Source organism: Pteropus medius, unplaced genomic scaffold, assembly GCF_902729225.1.
Source record: "Pteropus medius unplaced genomic scaffold, Ma_sr-lr_union100, whole genome shotgun sequence".
In the NCBI taxonomy this organism is placed as follows: domain Eukaryota; kingdom Metazoa; phylum Chordata; class Mammalia; order Chiroptera; family Pteropodidae; genus Pteropus; species Pteropus medius.
Genome location: NW_024353905.1, coordinates 1,685,414 through 1,701,504, shown reverse-complemented (window position 1 = coordinate 1,701,504; position 16,091 = coordinate 1,685,414). Strand labels below are relative to the sequence as shown.

At 38.7% G+C, this 16,091-nt stretch overlaps 1 protein-coding gene and 1 pseudogene across 2 annotated transcripts in view; both read left to right on the top strand.

The window, feature by feature from the left end:
• Positions 1-8,766: 8,766 nt before the first annotated feature.
• Positions 8,767-8,885, top strand: LOC120593579 (uncharacterized; annotated as a pseudogene).
• Positions 8,886-12,066: 3,181 nt separating this feature from the next.
• Positions 12,067-16,091, top strand: part of ALAS2 (5'-aminolevulinate synthase 2) — a 22,845-nt gene continuing 18,820 nt past the window's right edge. The window contains exon 1 of one of the 2 annotated variants that reach the window (XM_039851394.1): positions 12,067-12,216. The gene's annotated coding sequence lies outside the window, so the exon portion shown is untranslated. Of the gene's footprint in view, positions 12,217-14,987; positions 15,040-16,091 lie in introns of those variants that run through there. The other variant, XM_039851396.1, reaches the window with a different exon arrangement.

Here is a 16,091-nt window from a genome sequence, read left to right as displayed (position 1 = left end):
AAAAAAAATACATCAAAATTGCATAGTACTTTAAAGTTTACAAAATGCATGGCACATTCTAAACTCTATACTTAAAAATAATTAAAATGTTAAATTTCATGTTAAGTTTATTTTACCCCATCCACATACACAAACCCACAAAGGAAATTGAAGAGAGACATGATGGGAATCATGAGAATCACTGGACCAGCCTCACCACCCTGTGACATTCCCTTGGGAGTAACACTGATTTCAGAAGTGATTGTCATGACGATAATAACTAACATTTATTGATCACTTAATATATGTCAGGCATTTTGCTAAGCACTTTACAAGGACTCTTTCCTTTCTCACAACTGCCCTGTGAGTTAGGTCATCATTGTACTTTCTCAGAGGAATCATCTGGAGTTGAGAAATAAAATATAATTCTCTTAAGGTCACATGGCCAGAAAGTAGAGGATCTAGGATTGGGACCCATGTCTGTCTCCAGAGCCCTCACTTTTAATGACTATGCCAGTGTTTCCTAGACTTTTACCACCTTTACTCTTTTTGCTAAAACCTTTAGGATTTTTGCCTTAACCTAACTCCCTTATTTCCTCATGTCTGCTCTCTGGGTTCAAGAACTGCTTCAGCAACTTTAGAGGTAAAATACTTTTCTAAGTGGGACTGAAAACAAGAGCCATCAAATATAACATTGTTTCTAAAGCAAACTGATTTTTGCAGGAAATGAAAAAAAGTTACATGTCCATTTTTACAGAATCCATTCTCAAGTTAGCAGCTTCACATTTCGTTGACTTTCATTTGGCAGATTTAGTTTTGGGGTGGGAGATGGGTAATTAGGGAAAGGCTGAACCTGCCTAAAAAACACAAGATGACAATGATCCCCTCCGAATTCCACCCTCTTCCTCCCCCTATCCCCAGTAGATGCCTCTGAGCCCAAAGGAGAAAGCATGGGAAGGAGAAAGCTTATCCAACTCTGTTCTCTACCCATATGATTTACATAGTCTTAATATATAAGGACCGATTTTTTTTCTTTATCTGTTTAATAGATGGTACAGGATATTTACTTTATGTCTAAAAATCATCATTTCTCAACAAAGAGAATTTTAGAGTACCCATCTTGTATGGGTTAGAGATTGATTAGGTTAAACTGGCTGGATTAGAAACATCAGTGATCTCTTCTAGCTATAAAACATAAATATGCTCTTTTGTTTGCTCTCCCTGAAGTAATAGGCTCATCATTGTCAGGTCTAGCATATATTCATTGAAATACTGTGTTATTGTACATAAGCAAGTTGTCAATTTATGCTTGATGATAACTTTTTATAAGGAGTCAAATTTTTTGAAGTTTTTATAATTTCATAATTTACTAGGTATTATTATTCAAATGCCTTGAGATTCCATATTAGATATTTGAAATTCTTGCATGTAATACCTAAAAATTAGCAGTTTATAATTAGTAAACTTGATGTAGTAGTTCATGTATGAGTTAGGGAGGTAGTAATAAAGATGAACAGAAGTAAATGGAATTGAGATATATCTTAAAAATTAACATCATAGCAGCATTATTCACAAAAGTCGAAAGTTGAAAACAATACAAATGTCCATGGAAGGATAAACAAAAATGTAGCATATACCTACAACAGGCTATTGTTCAGCCTTAAAAACGAAGGAAATTCTGACACATGCTATAACATGGGTGAACCTTAAAGACATTATGCTAAGTGAAATAAGGCAATCACAGAAGGACAAATACTGTATTTCACTTATATGAGGTACCTAGAGAAGTCCAATTCATAAAGACAGAAAGTAGAATGGTGGTTGGTGGGAGCTTGGGGAAGGGGGAATGAACAGTTATTGTTTAATGGGTATAGAGTTTCAGTTTGGTACATGAAAAAGTTCTGGAGATGGATGGCGGTGATGATTGCACGGGAATGTAAATGTACTTAATGCCATTGAATCAAACACATAAAAATGTTTACAATGATAAACATTATGTTGCGTATATTTTACCACTTACTTCCTTTCCTAAAGTCTGCTTCCAGAATAAGTTTTTTATACATAAGTTCTTTATTATACCTATATGCATTATTATTATTTATGTTTTAAAGAGAACATTCTAGTAGTAACAAGGAGTAAGAACTGGGTGGACCAGTGAAGAGGTAGGGCCAAAAAAGAGACAAGGCTTGAATTGGGAGGAATCAATATTCATAGTATCTATTACAATGACTTTTCTGTCATGGATTTTCTTGTGATTGATAAGATTGTGCTTTGATTAAGGCTTTGCCACATACATTGTATTCATTGAGGTTTTCACTGGCATGGATGGCTGATGCTTAATCAGGCCTGAGGCTGATTGAAGGCCTGATGTATAGATGACAAAGAGCTTCACATCACTATGAATCTTTTGAGTCTTATAAGGTTGGAGCTCTAAGTAAAGTTTTTTGTTTTGTTTTGTTTTGTTTTTTACCCATAGATATTGTATTCATAGGATTTTTTCCGCTATTGATTTTTTTTTTATAGTTAGCAAGATTAAGAGCTTCTGCTAAAGGCCTTTTTCACAGTCGCTGCATTTATCAGTCTTTTCCACTTTGTGAATTTTCTGATAGAGAATAAGAATTGAATTTCATCTAAAAGTCTTCAAAAACTAGTTACCCTAGTAAGGTCTTTCTTTAAGACTAATTCTCTGACTCCCTAAAAATTTTGAGTTGGTATGATGGTGAAATCTTGTGAATTGTTACACCAGACTCTTTGGCCTATAGCCATTTTCCTTGGATCATGAGACTTGAGTTATTCTCATAGATGTTATTTTCAGGGACCCTCCCCCATGAGCAACTGGCTGTTTAGTGATATAACTAAATTTTTTTTTCTTGGAAAGAAGCATATTTCAGGCTCTGTCCCACCTGCCACTTTAACCTGCTCTAATACTCAGAAGTGTTCCAGAGTTGGGGGCCTGGGGAGTAACCCTACTGGTAACATCTCCAGGAGTTCTTCTATTACAGGCATTTCCTGCTTTGGAATAGAACTTTTATCAATCTCATCATCTGAAAAAAATTAACAGGCATATGTGACAGTTGGCTTTGGTACACTGAACCCTCTTAGAACTCAGTCCTGGCCATACAGGAGAATTTGCAAGAAAAAAAAAATACAGACTGGAGAGTTTCTGAGAACTAAAATATAGCTTCCCATGAATCTGAGAGGATGGGGATTCTCAGGGACATGAGCACATGTATTGAGACTAAAGAAAGAGGCCCAAGTCTGGAACAACTAGGCAGCGTCACCTCCATGAATCCCTGTGAATTACGCTAATCCAAGAAAGTAACCAGTACTCCCATTGTCTGAGAACAAGAAAAAACAAGACACAGAGAAAACCATTTTATGTTCCTTTTTCATACATTCCATCAGCAAACATTTGTTGAATGCCTACTATGGTCCAAGATCTATTTTAGGTTACTAGACATACAAATAAAGTCAAACAGTATATGAATCTTGCCTTGCCATTGAAGAGCTTAAAGTCTTGTAGACACATAAACAGGGGATCAAGGAGGCACAGAGGAGAGACATCTATCACTGTCAAAGGTAAGTGGCAAGTTAAAGAAAGTTTCTAGGGTAGATGTTATCTAAATTGAATCTTAAAGAACAAGTAAGTTATTAAGCTAAACCAAAACAACAAATAAAGGTGGATTGGAAAAGGTAATTCTAGGCAGAGAGAAGAGTATAAAGACAAGGAGGAAAGAGAGTAGAGTTGGACAAAGGAAAACTTGCATGTAAGTGTCAACAAATAAGACATAAAATGTAAGCAGAAGAGAGTTCATGGATGGCTTTTTAGCCCTATAAAAAATTCTGTTTTTTTTTTTTTTCTAAATGGCAACTATGGGAAGCCACTGAGGGAGTCTAAACAGCAGAATGACATGTTCAGATTTCTGAGATAGAAAGATCATGCCAGCAGCCAGTGGGGAGAATGCAAATGATGAAGCCTGAAATGAGACATATACTTTTGGGGGAGAGATAAGGATTAGTAAAAGAAATAAAAGTGAAATCAAATGAAAAGGGCATTTGCTGATGGCTTTCTGTATGTCATACTTTATGTTAAATTTTTTCATTTTTCACTCTTTTACACCTCATAAAAATTCTATCAAGTAGATACTATCAGTATTTCCGTATTATAGACAAGGAAACTGAAGCTCAGAGAGGTTAAGTAACCTACCCAAGTTCACACAGTTAATGAATGGCAGAACACAGGCAGTCTGGCACCAGGGCTCATATTCTTAATCACTATTCATTCTGGCAGTGAAACTTAGAAAAACCAAGCACCAAGATAAGATCTCATCCTCCAAAAATTAACTGAACAAGTAATTCCAACTCTTCTTGTTCTCTATAATATCTGGGGAACTTACTGTTCCTGAAGCACAGTAAACAATTTTAAACCTCTCTGATTTTGTTGATATTGCTCCTTCTGCATGGATTGCCCTTTCCCTCTCTTCTACCTGGTAAAGTTATGCTTCATAACTTATTTTAAAATATCATCTTTTCTCTGCAGTGTTTCCTGAAACACACTAAGCACTTTCAAACTTCTTTGTCTTTTGTTCATTTTGCTCTCTCTGCTTGCTGAATATGGGGTTGAGAAAGAAAATATTCTTGTTTACCAAAAACCAGAAAACTATAAACAGGAAACTGCATAAGTCTTCAAGAAGTCATTTTTATGTAAACCGAAGGAAATGTTTCTATGCACAACAGAGAAACATATAGTACTGTCATATAATTCACATGTTACACATGCCATGACACAAAATGGAACTTTCTTTATGAAACACATACTTTTGCTATGATAATGCTGTAGTGAAAATTATTGTTGTTAGATCGATGATCATACTCTTACTAAAAAAGGCCAAATATAAACATTTTAAGCAGCTCACTTTGCAATCTCAGAATGCTCTTCAATTAAACAATGATAGTAAATAGAGCTTTATCTAGAATTTAAAACAAAAAGAAGTTCAGGCATTGTTCCAAAATGTGCTAAAATTTAGTATGAGAATATGTGAGATTTTGTTGAACATTTGACATTGTTATGTAGGATTAATGAAACACTACTTGTATTAGGATATATCCCAGGACTTTTCTGAATTCTTATAATAGGAAGATGTTACAATTAAGCATAAAGATTATTTATAAAAGAAAGAATACAGCCTGACCATTGAACATCTTTTCTCCAATACTAAATGTTAGAAAGCCAGAAAATAATATTTACAATACTCTGATGGAGAAAAGACTATATTTTAGAATTTTATACCTAACCAAAAATCTTAACAGAATTTTTTGTATTACTCTGTTTTTAAAAAATATATATCAATTACTAAAATTGATTGGGAAGAAGTTAAATATTCATATAAATAAATAACCATGGAAACCACTGGACATGTTGTCAAATAATAACCCAACCAGCACCGCTAAATGACAGTGGGCTCAGGTGATTATACTGGCTGGTTCTATCAAATCTTAAAAAAACAAATGTGTTATTTAAATTAAACTAGAAACTACAAAACCATTTTACAAAAAGAAGGAACCATGGCACATCTGGGACATAACTATCAGAAATTATGAGGATATAGGCTGCTCTCTGAAGTTCACTGCAAAATCTGGGTAGGAGGTATAGGTAATGGAGGAGAGAGATTCTGATAAAGAGACACCCTTCAGGTAGTAACTTAAGAAAGCTCAGTATGTTCCTCAACCCCTATTTGTCACAGATGGTTGGGTCTATCTGGCATGTCCTTTTAGAGAGCTATTTGATAATATGCATGAAAAAAATCTTTTAAAGGTTCACATCCTTTGATCAAGTAATTCCACCTCTAAAATTAATACTAAAATTTCATTGTAGTCATGGCTGCACAATTCTATAAATATACTAATAATCACTGAATCTTACACATAAAATAGATAAATTTTATGGTATATAAATTATACCTCAATAAAACTCTTAGAAAATTAATGCTAAGAAAGTAATCCAAGATGCAAATATTTAAGCACCATCATGTTCATTGCAGTGCAGCTGCAAAGTGAAAAGCTGAAACGCCAAAATCATAGAAGTGCATTCAATCAAACATCATCTAAACTTCTATTCATTTCTAGGTTGACAATGAGCATACAGAAATGAATCAGATTTAGGGTGACCACAGAGGAATTCCCAGGCAGGTAGAAGTCAGCCAAAACATAGAACAAATCAGTGCAGGAAGAGAGGAAACTGAGGAGAGGAAGTTCAGGGAGGTGTTCTCTGAGGAGATGCCATAAGAGCATCTGGGACTGGAACTCACTCCCCCTGCCACCTGCCCAGATTCTACTGTCTCTCTAGGAGATCACACCCTCAAAAGCACCACCCACAAAGAAAGAAAAAGAGATTTCTAGTGAAGATGGCAGAGTAGGTAGGCACTGTGCTTGCCTCCTCTCACAACCACATCAAAATTACAACTAAACTACAGATGACCCATCATTGAGATTTGCCTGAAATCAACCTGGACGGAAATTCTATAACTAAGGATATACAGAAGAAGCCATGTGGAGACTGGTAGGAGCAGCAGAGATGCAGAACAGGCTGATTCCACACCCATGTGTGGCGGTTAAAAATCAGAAGGCATAGCTCAGCTGCAGAGGTCTCCCCTGAGGAGCAAAAGGTCCCAGCCCAGCACAGGTTCCCTATGCCAGAAACAAAAGTTCCCACAACTTCTGGCTGTAAAACCCACTGGAGATTATGGGTGAGTGGGACAACGGGCTGCGGAAGTGTCAGGCATCCCTCTTCAAGGGCCCAGCTGTGAACTAACTTGCTGACAGACTCACTTGCTCTGAGCTCCAGCAATGGCGCAGCAGCTTTAAAGGCACCAGGGACATTCAGGGAAGAACTGAATTGTCTGGCTTCAGGGCGAAGGCTGGAGAGGCAGCTTTCTCTCAAACAAAAGTGCTGGCAGAATTCATTGTTCCTTTGTTGAGCCCTCCTCTCTCGTGGTGTGCAGGAGCCACTGGGCACCATATTTGAGTCTTCATCAGCCTGGCTAACACTGGTTGCCCTGCCCTGGAGAGTCCTTGAGACACCAACTCACGCAAATTGCAGGCCCACCCAAGCCACTTCCAGTGGCTTTTCCATACAAATGGCATGTCTTGGCTCATGCTGTGGACTGTCCTAAAATTTCTCAAAGGTTCACAAAACTCAGTCAAGCAGTACTTGGCCCCAGCTTGCCCTGTACTTTTTGCTGAGCAGCCCCAAGTCTGACACTACCGGCAGCCAGCCTTAGTTCCCAGCTTGGCCTCTCAAGGCACCTCTAAACCCATCTGCAGATTGCTTGGTGGCTCATTCCAGGCGGCCTCAGGCAGGGCACAGCCTGCAACTGAACTTGACTTGTGACAGGGCCCCTTACAGGAGCCCTTGTCCTGCATCCTCAGTGGCTGGCTTCAGACCGATCCAGAGGACCATCCAGGGTGCATCTGAGGATGACACACCCAAAGGGCAGACTGGGCAGGAGCCCTGATAAATCAAATTCTGCTCTGTAAGGCCAACACTTGCACAATAGCTCCTCCACTATAGTCATCAGCCTGTCCTCATGACAATCAGCTTGAGGTTCAATGCCTCTCATTGATGTTCAAACAGCAACAAAGGCTCAAGTACAACAGGAGGGCACATACAGCCCATACGACGGACACACCTGGAGCACCTGGCCCAGGGACACTATGCCACTGGGCTGTAAACCTACTACATAAGGCCACTCTGCTAATACTGGGAGACATAGTAGCCCTACTTAATACATAGAAACAAACACAGGGAGGCAACCAAAATGGAGAGACAAAGAAACATGTCCCAAATGAAAGAACAGAACAAAGCTCTAGAAAAAGAACTAAACAAAATAAAGACAAGCAATTCACCAGACACAGAGTTCAAAACACTGATTATAAGGATGGTCAATTAACTTAAATGAAGAGTAGATGAACTCATTGAGAACTTTAACAAGGAGATAGAAAACATAAAAATGGAGATAGAAAACATAAAAAAGAACCAGTAATAAAAAAAGAGTACAATAACTGAAATGAAGAATACCTTAGGAGGAATAAATAGTAGATTAGATGAAGGAGAAAATCAAATCAGCGATTTGGAAGATAAGACAGCAAAAACACTCAATCTTTACAGTAACAGGAAATAGACATATAAGTCCAGGAAGCACATATCGTCCCAAACAAGATGAACCCGAAGAGACCCACTCCAAGATACATCATACCTGAAATGCTAAAGGTTAAAGATGAAAAGAGAATCTTAAAAGCAGCAAAAGAAAAGCAGTTAGTTACCTACAAGGGAGCTCCCATAAGACCATCAGCTGATTTCTCAACAGAAACTTTGCAGGACAGAAGGAATTGACACAAAATATTCAAAATGATGAAAAGCAAGGATCTACAACCAAGATTTCTCTACTTAGCAAAGCTATCATTTAAAGTGGAAAGATAGATAAAGTGCTTCCCAGATAAGAGAAAGCTAATGAAGTTCATCAACATCGAGCCAGTATTACAGAAAATGTTGGAGAGACAAAGAAGAAAGGGAAAGAGGAGAAACAGGAGGAGGAGGAAGTGGAGGAGGAAGAGAAGACATAAAAAATATGAATAATAAAATGGCAATAACTACATATCTATCAACAATTACTTCAAATATAAATGGATTAAATGCGCCAATGAACAGATAGGATAGCTGAATGGATAAGAAAACAAGACCCGTACATATGCTGCCTACAAGAGACTCACTTCAGATCGAAAGACACAGTCTATGGCCATGCCACCCTGAACAGACATGATCCCATCTGATCTCAGAAGCTAATCAGGGTAGGGCCTAGTTAGTACTTGGATGGGGGACCACCTAGAAAGACCAGGTACTGTAGGCATAAAAATTTTTTTTAAAAAATAAAGGATTGTAAGCCGACAAGGTCCTTGCGATCTGTGAGGCCAACAAAGGATTGCCTCGCCCAAAAAAATTAAAAAGAGACATACAAACTGAATAAAGGGATGGAAAAAGATATTTCGTGAAAATGGAAATAAAAAAAAATCTGTGGTAGCAATACTTATTTCAGACAAAATAGACTTTAAAACAAAGACTGTAACCAGAGACAAAGAAGGATCCAGTAATTTCACTTCTGGGTATTTATCCAAAGTAACCTAAAATACTACTTTGAAGGGATATATGAATCCATATGTTCATTGAAGCATTATTTACAATAGCCAAGATATGGAGGCAACCTGGGTGTCCATCAATAGATAAATAGATAAAGAAGATTATATATATATATACACACACACACACACACACACACACACACACACACACAGAGATTACATGTAAGAAGATATGGCATACATGTACAATGTGAACACACAGCAAAAAAACAATGAAATCTTGCCATCTGCAACAACATGGATGGACCTGGAGGGTATTGTGCTGAGCGGAGTAAGTGAGACAGAGAATGACAAATGGTGTATGACTTCACTTACATGTGGAATCTAAAGAACAAAATAAAGAAACAAACAAAACAAAAACAAACTCATAAATACAGAAAATATTTTGCTGGTTGCCAGATGAGAGAGGGTTAGAGGGGTGAGTGAAAAAGAGGAAGGGATTAGAAAGTACAAATTGGTAGCTACAAAATAGTCATGGGGATATAGAGAATAGCATAAGGAATATAGTAAAACATATTGTAATAACGCTATGCGTGGTGTTAAATGTGTACTAGATTTATAGGGGTGATCATTTCATAAGTTATATAAATATCTAATCACTATGTTGTACGCCTGAAACTAATATAATATTGTGTACCAACTGTAACTGAAAAATAAAAAAAGTTATTTTAAAAAGGAGAGTAAAAGAGGCAACATTGTCCCTGCAATGGAGAGGTGGTGTCAGTCACAACCACAGTGACCCTCTCTCACGTACTCACCTGGACCAAGAATAGTACAGAGAAGCTTCCTAAGCATTTATCCCAATGACCTGGGAAGTCTCATAAACTTCTAGGGCACTTCATGTGCTTTTCTAGGACACCTGTGAGGTCTGCCACCACCCTCAATAGATTTTTATCCCCCACTTCTTTTCCTGGGTACAAGCAGAACAAGTGGGAGGATCAGAGCAAATACAGTTGAATGCAGCAAGTATTTCTGACAGCTCTTCTTGCCAATGGTTCTAGATCCCTATCTTCAGGTTGTTTAAGGTCTTATGGGGGAGAAAGAAACAAAACAAAATATTGATATTACAGTGTAACAAGTACTGGCAGGGAGGTTTGGGAGGCCAAAAAGGGGGACCAGACCCAGCGTGGGGATTAAGAAAGGCTTCTCAAGTTTGATGATATCTAAGCTCAGTTTCCAATGTCACAAATGGTTAACTAGCTAGAGTTGGAGGTCAAGGTTATTGGAAGTTTATTTGAATATCTTCCAGAACTGGAGACAATCTTTACTTTAAAAAAAATGGTTAAGTACATCATGCTATACTCACACTCTCCAGTTCTATCCCAAGCACCTAACACAGTGCCTGGTGCACTGTAGACACTCGATAGATATTTGTTGAGTGACTTGATGAATCCAGGTGGAGCAACAAATATCACAGAAAAAAGATTAATATCTATATTATTCAAAGGTCTCCAACTCTAAAAGGAAACTACAAACAACAGCAATAATAATAGTTACATCTCATCCTCACAACAATCCTATGGGGTAGATTCTATGACTCCCCCATTTTACAGAGAGGAAGCTGAAGTTTAGTGAACCACACAGCTACTGAGTGAAATAACCTGGGTGAATCTGACTTCAGAGCTCATATTTTTAGCCTACTACTCTTTATTGGCAACCCATCCCCAAAGTGGGCAAAGAACTAGATTGGGCAATTCACAAAAGGAAATAAATGACTAAAAAACATGAAAAGATTGAGCAATCTTGTTAATAATAAAAGAAAAGCAAACAAAGCAACACTGAGATAGCACATCTAGTGGCTATCGTATTAACAAACATTTTAAAAGTTAATAAAAATGAGTGGTGGTGGCAAGTTGGTAAGAGACCAGATACGCACATTCTTATGTACCATTGGCAGAGATATATAGCATATGTATAGGGCAAACTGACAATATCAAGATTTTAAATATCTATATACTCTTTGACCCAAGATTTTTGGGGGGATTCTACCTTATAAAATATATTATCATATATGCCTAAAGGTGTTTATTGCAACGTTATTCATAATTGAGGGAGGAATCCCTGGAAGTAACCTAAATTTCATGGATAAAAGGAAATTTCAGATCAATATATAGAGTATGATCCCATCTGTGTAACTATGTTAATGATGATAATCTCCACAGATGAAATTGCCTGGTTATGACATAGTCCTGTTGCCTTATGATTGAGAAGGGAAGAAGACAGTGAGAAGAGGGGAAGAAAAATTAAAAAGGAATGAGAAAAATATAATAGAAAAGAGAACTTCAAATTTTTAAACTGTATATTCTGAAAGAAAGAGTAGTACTTGAAGAGTGGAACCAGACTGCCTGGGTTCATAGTTAGTCTATGTACTTACTAGCTGGGTAATTATCAGTTAATTACCTCACTTCTCTGAGCCTCAGTTTCCTCATCTGTAACATGGGGATAATACCTATCTTTTAAGGTCCTTATGAGGATAGGCTAAATTAATCCATGTAAAGCACTTAACAAAGGGCCTGATGCATAGTAAGCACTCAATCAACATTAGTTGTTATTTCTTTGGATCAGGAACTGTGCTTAGTGTTTTCTGTACATGATGCTGTTGAATCGTTACAATGTCCTAGAGGTCGTCCTTGGAAGCTGACTGTTAGAGAGTCCTTCCCACTTGTGCTACAGTTGTTTCTGAGTTTTATTGCCCTCCTTTTATCGTTGAGGAAACTGAGGGCCAGAGAGGTTGTTTTGCTCAAGGTGTCCTAGCTATACATGGATGGTCTGATTCCAAAGCCCAGCAAGTTCATTTTACTACCCCAGAGAGAGAAGGGAAAGAAAATAGAGAGGGCAGAGCCAGTGCTGGGTGAGGGGGAGGAGGCAAGAAGGGACTACATTGGGTTTTATCTCTAGGCTAAGATACCTTTGGGGCCAATGCAAGGCCAGGCCAGCAGAAGGCAGGGTGGGTGGAGCTGAGCCAAGAAGGAAGGGATAAATGCCAAGTCCTGACCCACAGTGCCCACTCGTCCTTCGTTCGTCCTCAGTGCAGGGCAACAGGTAAGAGTCACTTTCAACCTGGTATCCTCTTTCTGGTCTGCCTATACACCTCAAGGCTGCACATGTTGACTGTCTGGCTTGGCTACATCTGACTTGGTTTTTTAAAATGTCTCTGTCATTTTCTTTCTTTCTCTCCTATGTTTTTTCCTACCTTTCCCAATTTTAGCTTTCCTTTGTTTTTTTTTCCTCCCTCGTTTCCTCCTCTTTGTTAGTTTTCAACATTACTCACTTCACTTCATCTCTCTCTGACACTCTAGCTTTCTCTTATTTTTCTTTCATCTGAGTTCTGTCTGTATATTTTTCTCTAAATCTCTCTTTCTTCCTTTCTGTCTCTTCTACTCTGTATCTCTCAATCTCACTGTCTTTCTGTCTCTCTCTTCCTCTCTTCTGTCTCTCAGGAAGATGTCTTGATATTTCTTCCAGCAATTCTCCATTCCTTGCTCACTTTAACTCTTTTTCTCTGCTCAACTGACAGCAGGGCTCATTGGGTCAGAGGTAGGGAGAGAAAACTGAGAGAATGTGGAAATGATGGAAATGATGAATTGGGTAGAGGAGATTTGAAGGAACTGAGAGATAATTAGCAGAAGTAAGGGGAAAGGAGAAAGAGGAATGTTGTGTCACTGAAATGGCCCTATGTTGAAAGTCAATAGGTTTGCATTCTTGCTCTAGTTCATTGTGAGACCCTAGGCAAGTCATTCACCCTCTAAAAAGTGACTTGGCCTATGATTTCCACAGTCTTTCCTAATTTTGATTTTGTGGTCTTCTAAGTTTTCATTTCTAAGAATTTCTGATTCTCTGCCTCCAGGCATCTAAAACTATTTATGATTCTTTCATGATGACAAGAAGGTGCTAGGAAGGAAAATAAAGCCTGATGCTACCAACTCTTGAAATGAAGTGACGACATTCCCTCCAGACTTAACTGATTGTTACAAAGAGGTCTAGAAGGGCAGAGAAGGGGAAGGAATGCTGCAATGAGTGGTTTCTGTTTCTCTGCTGGGACAGAGTTGTGGTTGGCTCTTCTGATCTCTGTGACTATAGATTGGCTGCCAACATAAGAGAGGACTTTAAGGTGCAAGGAAAACCTTCTAATCATTTGGCTCAAGACTTCACCATTATCTTTTTGAGTAAAATCATTGTTTTAGGAAGACCCATGGCAGGGATTGCCAAAAATGGGTCTGTAAATTAAGTGGTGGAGTGAAATGAATGAATGAATGAATGAATGTTCACCAGTGCCTGAAATTCTACTTCAGTTAGAAATCTGTTTCTTTGGTCACAGTTCAAAATCGAATGTCCCAGAAAGGGGCCTGTTAGTGCAGTAGAGGGGATTAACCTCTGGAGCCAGGCTCTCAGTCAAGAAAATATGTAGTAATATTTGAATCATAGATCCACATTGGTTAAGTTAGTAGGCTCTGGAACCAGATCCCCTAGGTTCAAATACTGATTCTCCTACTTATTAGCTCTGTGACCTGTACAGGTTAATCTTTTGGGGCCCCAGTTTCCTCATCTTTGAAATAAAGTTGATATTAGTGTCTACCTCACAGGGTTGTCATGAGGGTTAAATTAGTTAATGCATGTGAAGCATTTCCAACAGGATTTGGCACAGTGAGTACCCTGTGAGTATTTGACTATTAGAATCTGATGGAATCTATAAGTAACCTAGTCTAGCGTCTGTGAAAAAAACTGAGGCCCAGTGAGGGAAAGTACAGAGCCCTAATTCACATAGTAAATTGTAATAGGATGAGGACAAGAATCAGTGTTGAGACAAGAATCTACTTTTCAGACCTGGTCTGGTATATTTGTGACATAACCTCCCTTGGCTGTACTTTCAATTTCCCTACATAGAAAATGTAGAAAGAAAAAAAAAAGCTAATACTTTTTCAGTATTCTCTATGGGATAGGCATTCTTCTATATACTTTATATAGATTATCTTACTGAATCTTTACAACATCCCTGCAAAGTTATTATCCACACTTTATAGATATAAGCCATAGAACAGAGACATGATTTTTCTAAGTTCCCAGAGCTAGTGAGTAGTAGAGCCAGGATTCAACCCCAAGTAGTTTGGCTCCAGAGGCTGTGCTCTTAATACCTTAAATTGCTTAAAATACTTCTTTTATTCAATTCTACGCACTCCAATTTCATGATTGGTAGTGGGATGAAATGTAAACAGAGCCCAAGGTAACTAGACTATAAGGTCATGGGTCATAAAGATGGACAGGCAGACTGAGGCAAGGGAAATTCCCAGAAAGGATGATCAGAGCAGAGAAACTGAAACTGAAGCTTGAAAGAACTTAATAGTTCCACAAATTCCAAGAAGTAGTCTATATTTTTTGAGATCCCTGAGAATATCATGGCCAAAAACTCCTTAGCAATGATGAGTGTATTGTACTTATTCCATTTTTATGAGGGAGTAGGAACAGGCCTTAATCCACCATCATCCTAAAGCAAGACTGGACTTTGCTTCCAATCTTGAAGGCTTTCCTTACCATTACATACTTCAATATTGTCATTACTGACGACATGATTGTTGCAGAAAGGAGTTTACAGGAGCCTGGAATCTGGCCATCTGCCTTGCCTGGCTCTCCCTGGGCTATCCACTCCTCCCCACCACCAATAGCCAGGGTCGGCCAGAGCCAGATGCTCAGACATGATTTTAGGAAGGAGCTCCTCTTCTCTTCCACACCCTGGTATCATCTTGGGAGTGGTCAAACCCCAATGGAGATAAACTCTGGGGACTTTATCTGTGGTTTGCAGGCTCAGCCCCCAAGTGCTTTAGCTTTAGCAAGCAGGCAGAAGAAGGGAAACTCATCTCCAGATACAAGGTAGGCATTGGCTCCAATTCATTACCTACCATACGAGATAGGCATAAATACCTTACATTTGACAGCTGATGAGAGCTGAGATCCAGAGAGGGGAAGTGACTTTTCAAGAATGTCCAACAGGAAGTTGGGAATCTGGAATTGAATTTTTTTTTAAAAAAGTTAGCATTTATTGAAAACTTACTTTATGCCAGGCACTGAACTGAAGGCATAACATGATGAGTTTCATTTAGTCTTTTAAATATCCCTTGGCCTTTCTCAATTTCAGGGCTCACACACCCTGCCCCACATACTAACCTATGTTCCTATGACAGCCTATGAGAGTTAGAGGGAGGATGCTCTGGGATGGAACAAGGGGAAGAGGTTGCTTTGTGAATTAGAGGGAGGGTGCTTGCTTTATGAGATCTGGAAGGGAGGGGTGTTGCTCTGTAGGAAGTGAAGGAGGTTGCTGTATGAAGAAAGGGCCATGAGTTCCTCCTGTTCACTTGCCTCCCACAACCTAAGACCCTATATCTAACAGGACTAGAGGTGCTATTAGATTCTACTTGGTAGCTCTCCTGGTGGTGCCAGGGCCTTAGTCTTTCCACATTCCTCCATATCTTTCCCATTGTCCTATCCCATATCTTCTCTCTTTATCCTCTGACACTGGATATCCACTTTTCTCTTTCTCTGTTAATCTGTTTCTCCCTCTTGCTCTTTCTAGCTGTCTTTGTGTATCTCTCAGCCCTCCCTCATCCCAACCCCAACCCATCTTAGCCACCTCTTTATCTTTTGATGTTGTCTCTACTTTCTCTGTGTCGCTCAGTCTTTCTTTAATCTCCCTCAGCAGGGCCAAGCTCCTCTGCACCTAACTCTTTTTTGTTGTTCTCCCCTACCCCCACAATTTCTGGAAGCATTTCTCTATTTTTGTTCCTGACTGACACTGCTCCTGCTAGATTCTCTCCTCTCCTGCTCTCAGTTTTCTGAATGTTTATATATGCTCTCCTCATGTCCCCTTCATGTCCTATATATCTATCTCTGCTTCTATCTCTGCTTTCTCTGTTACTCAATCTCTC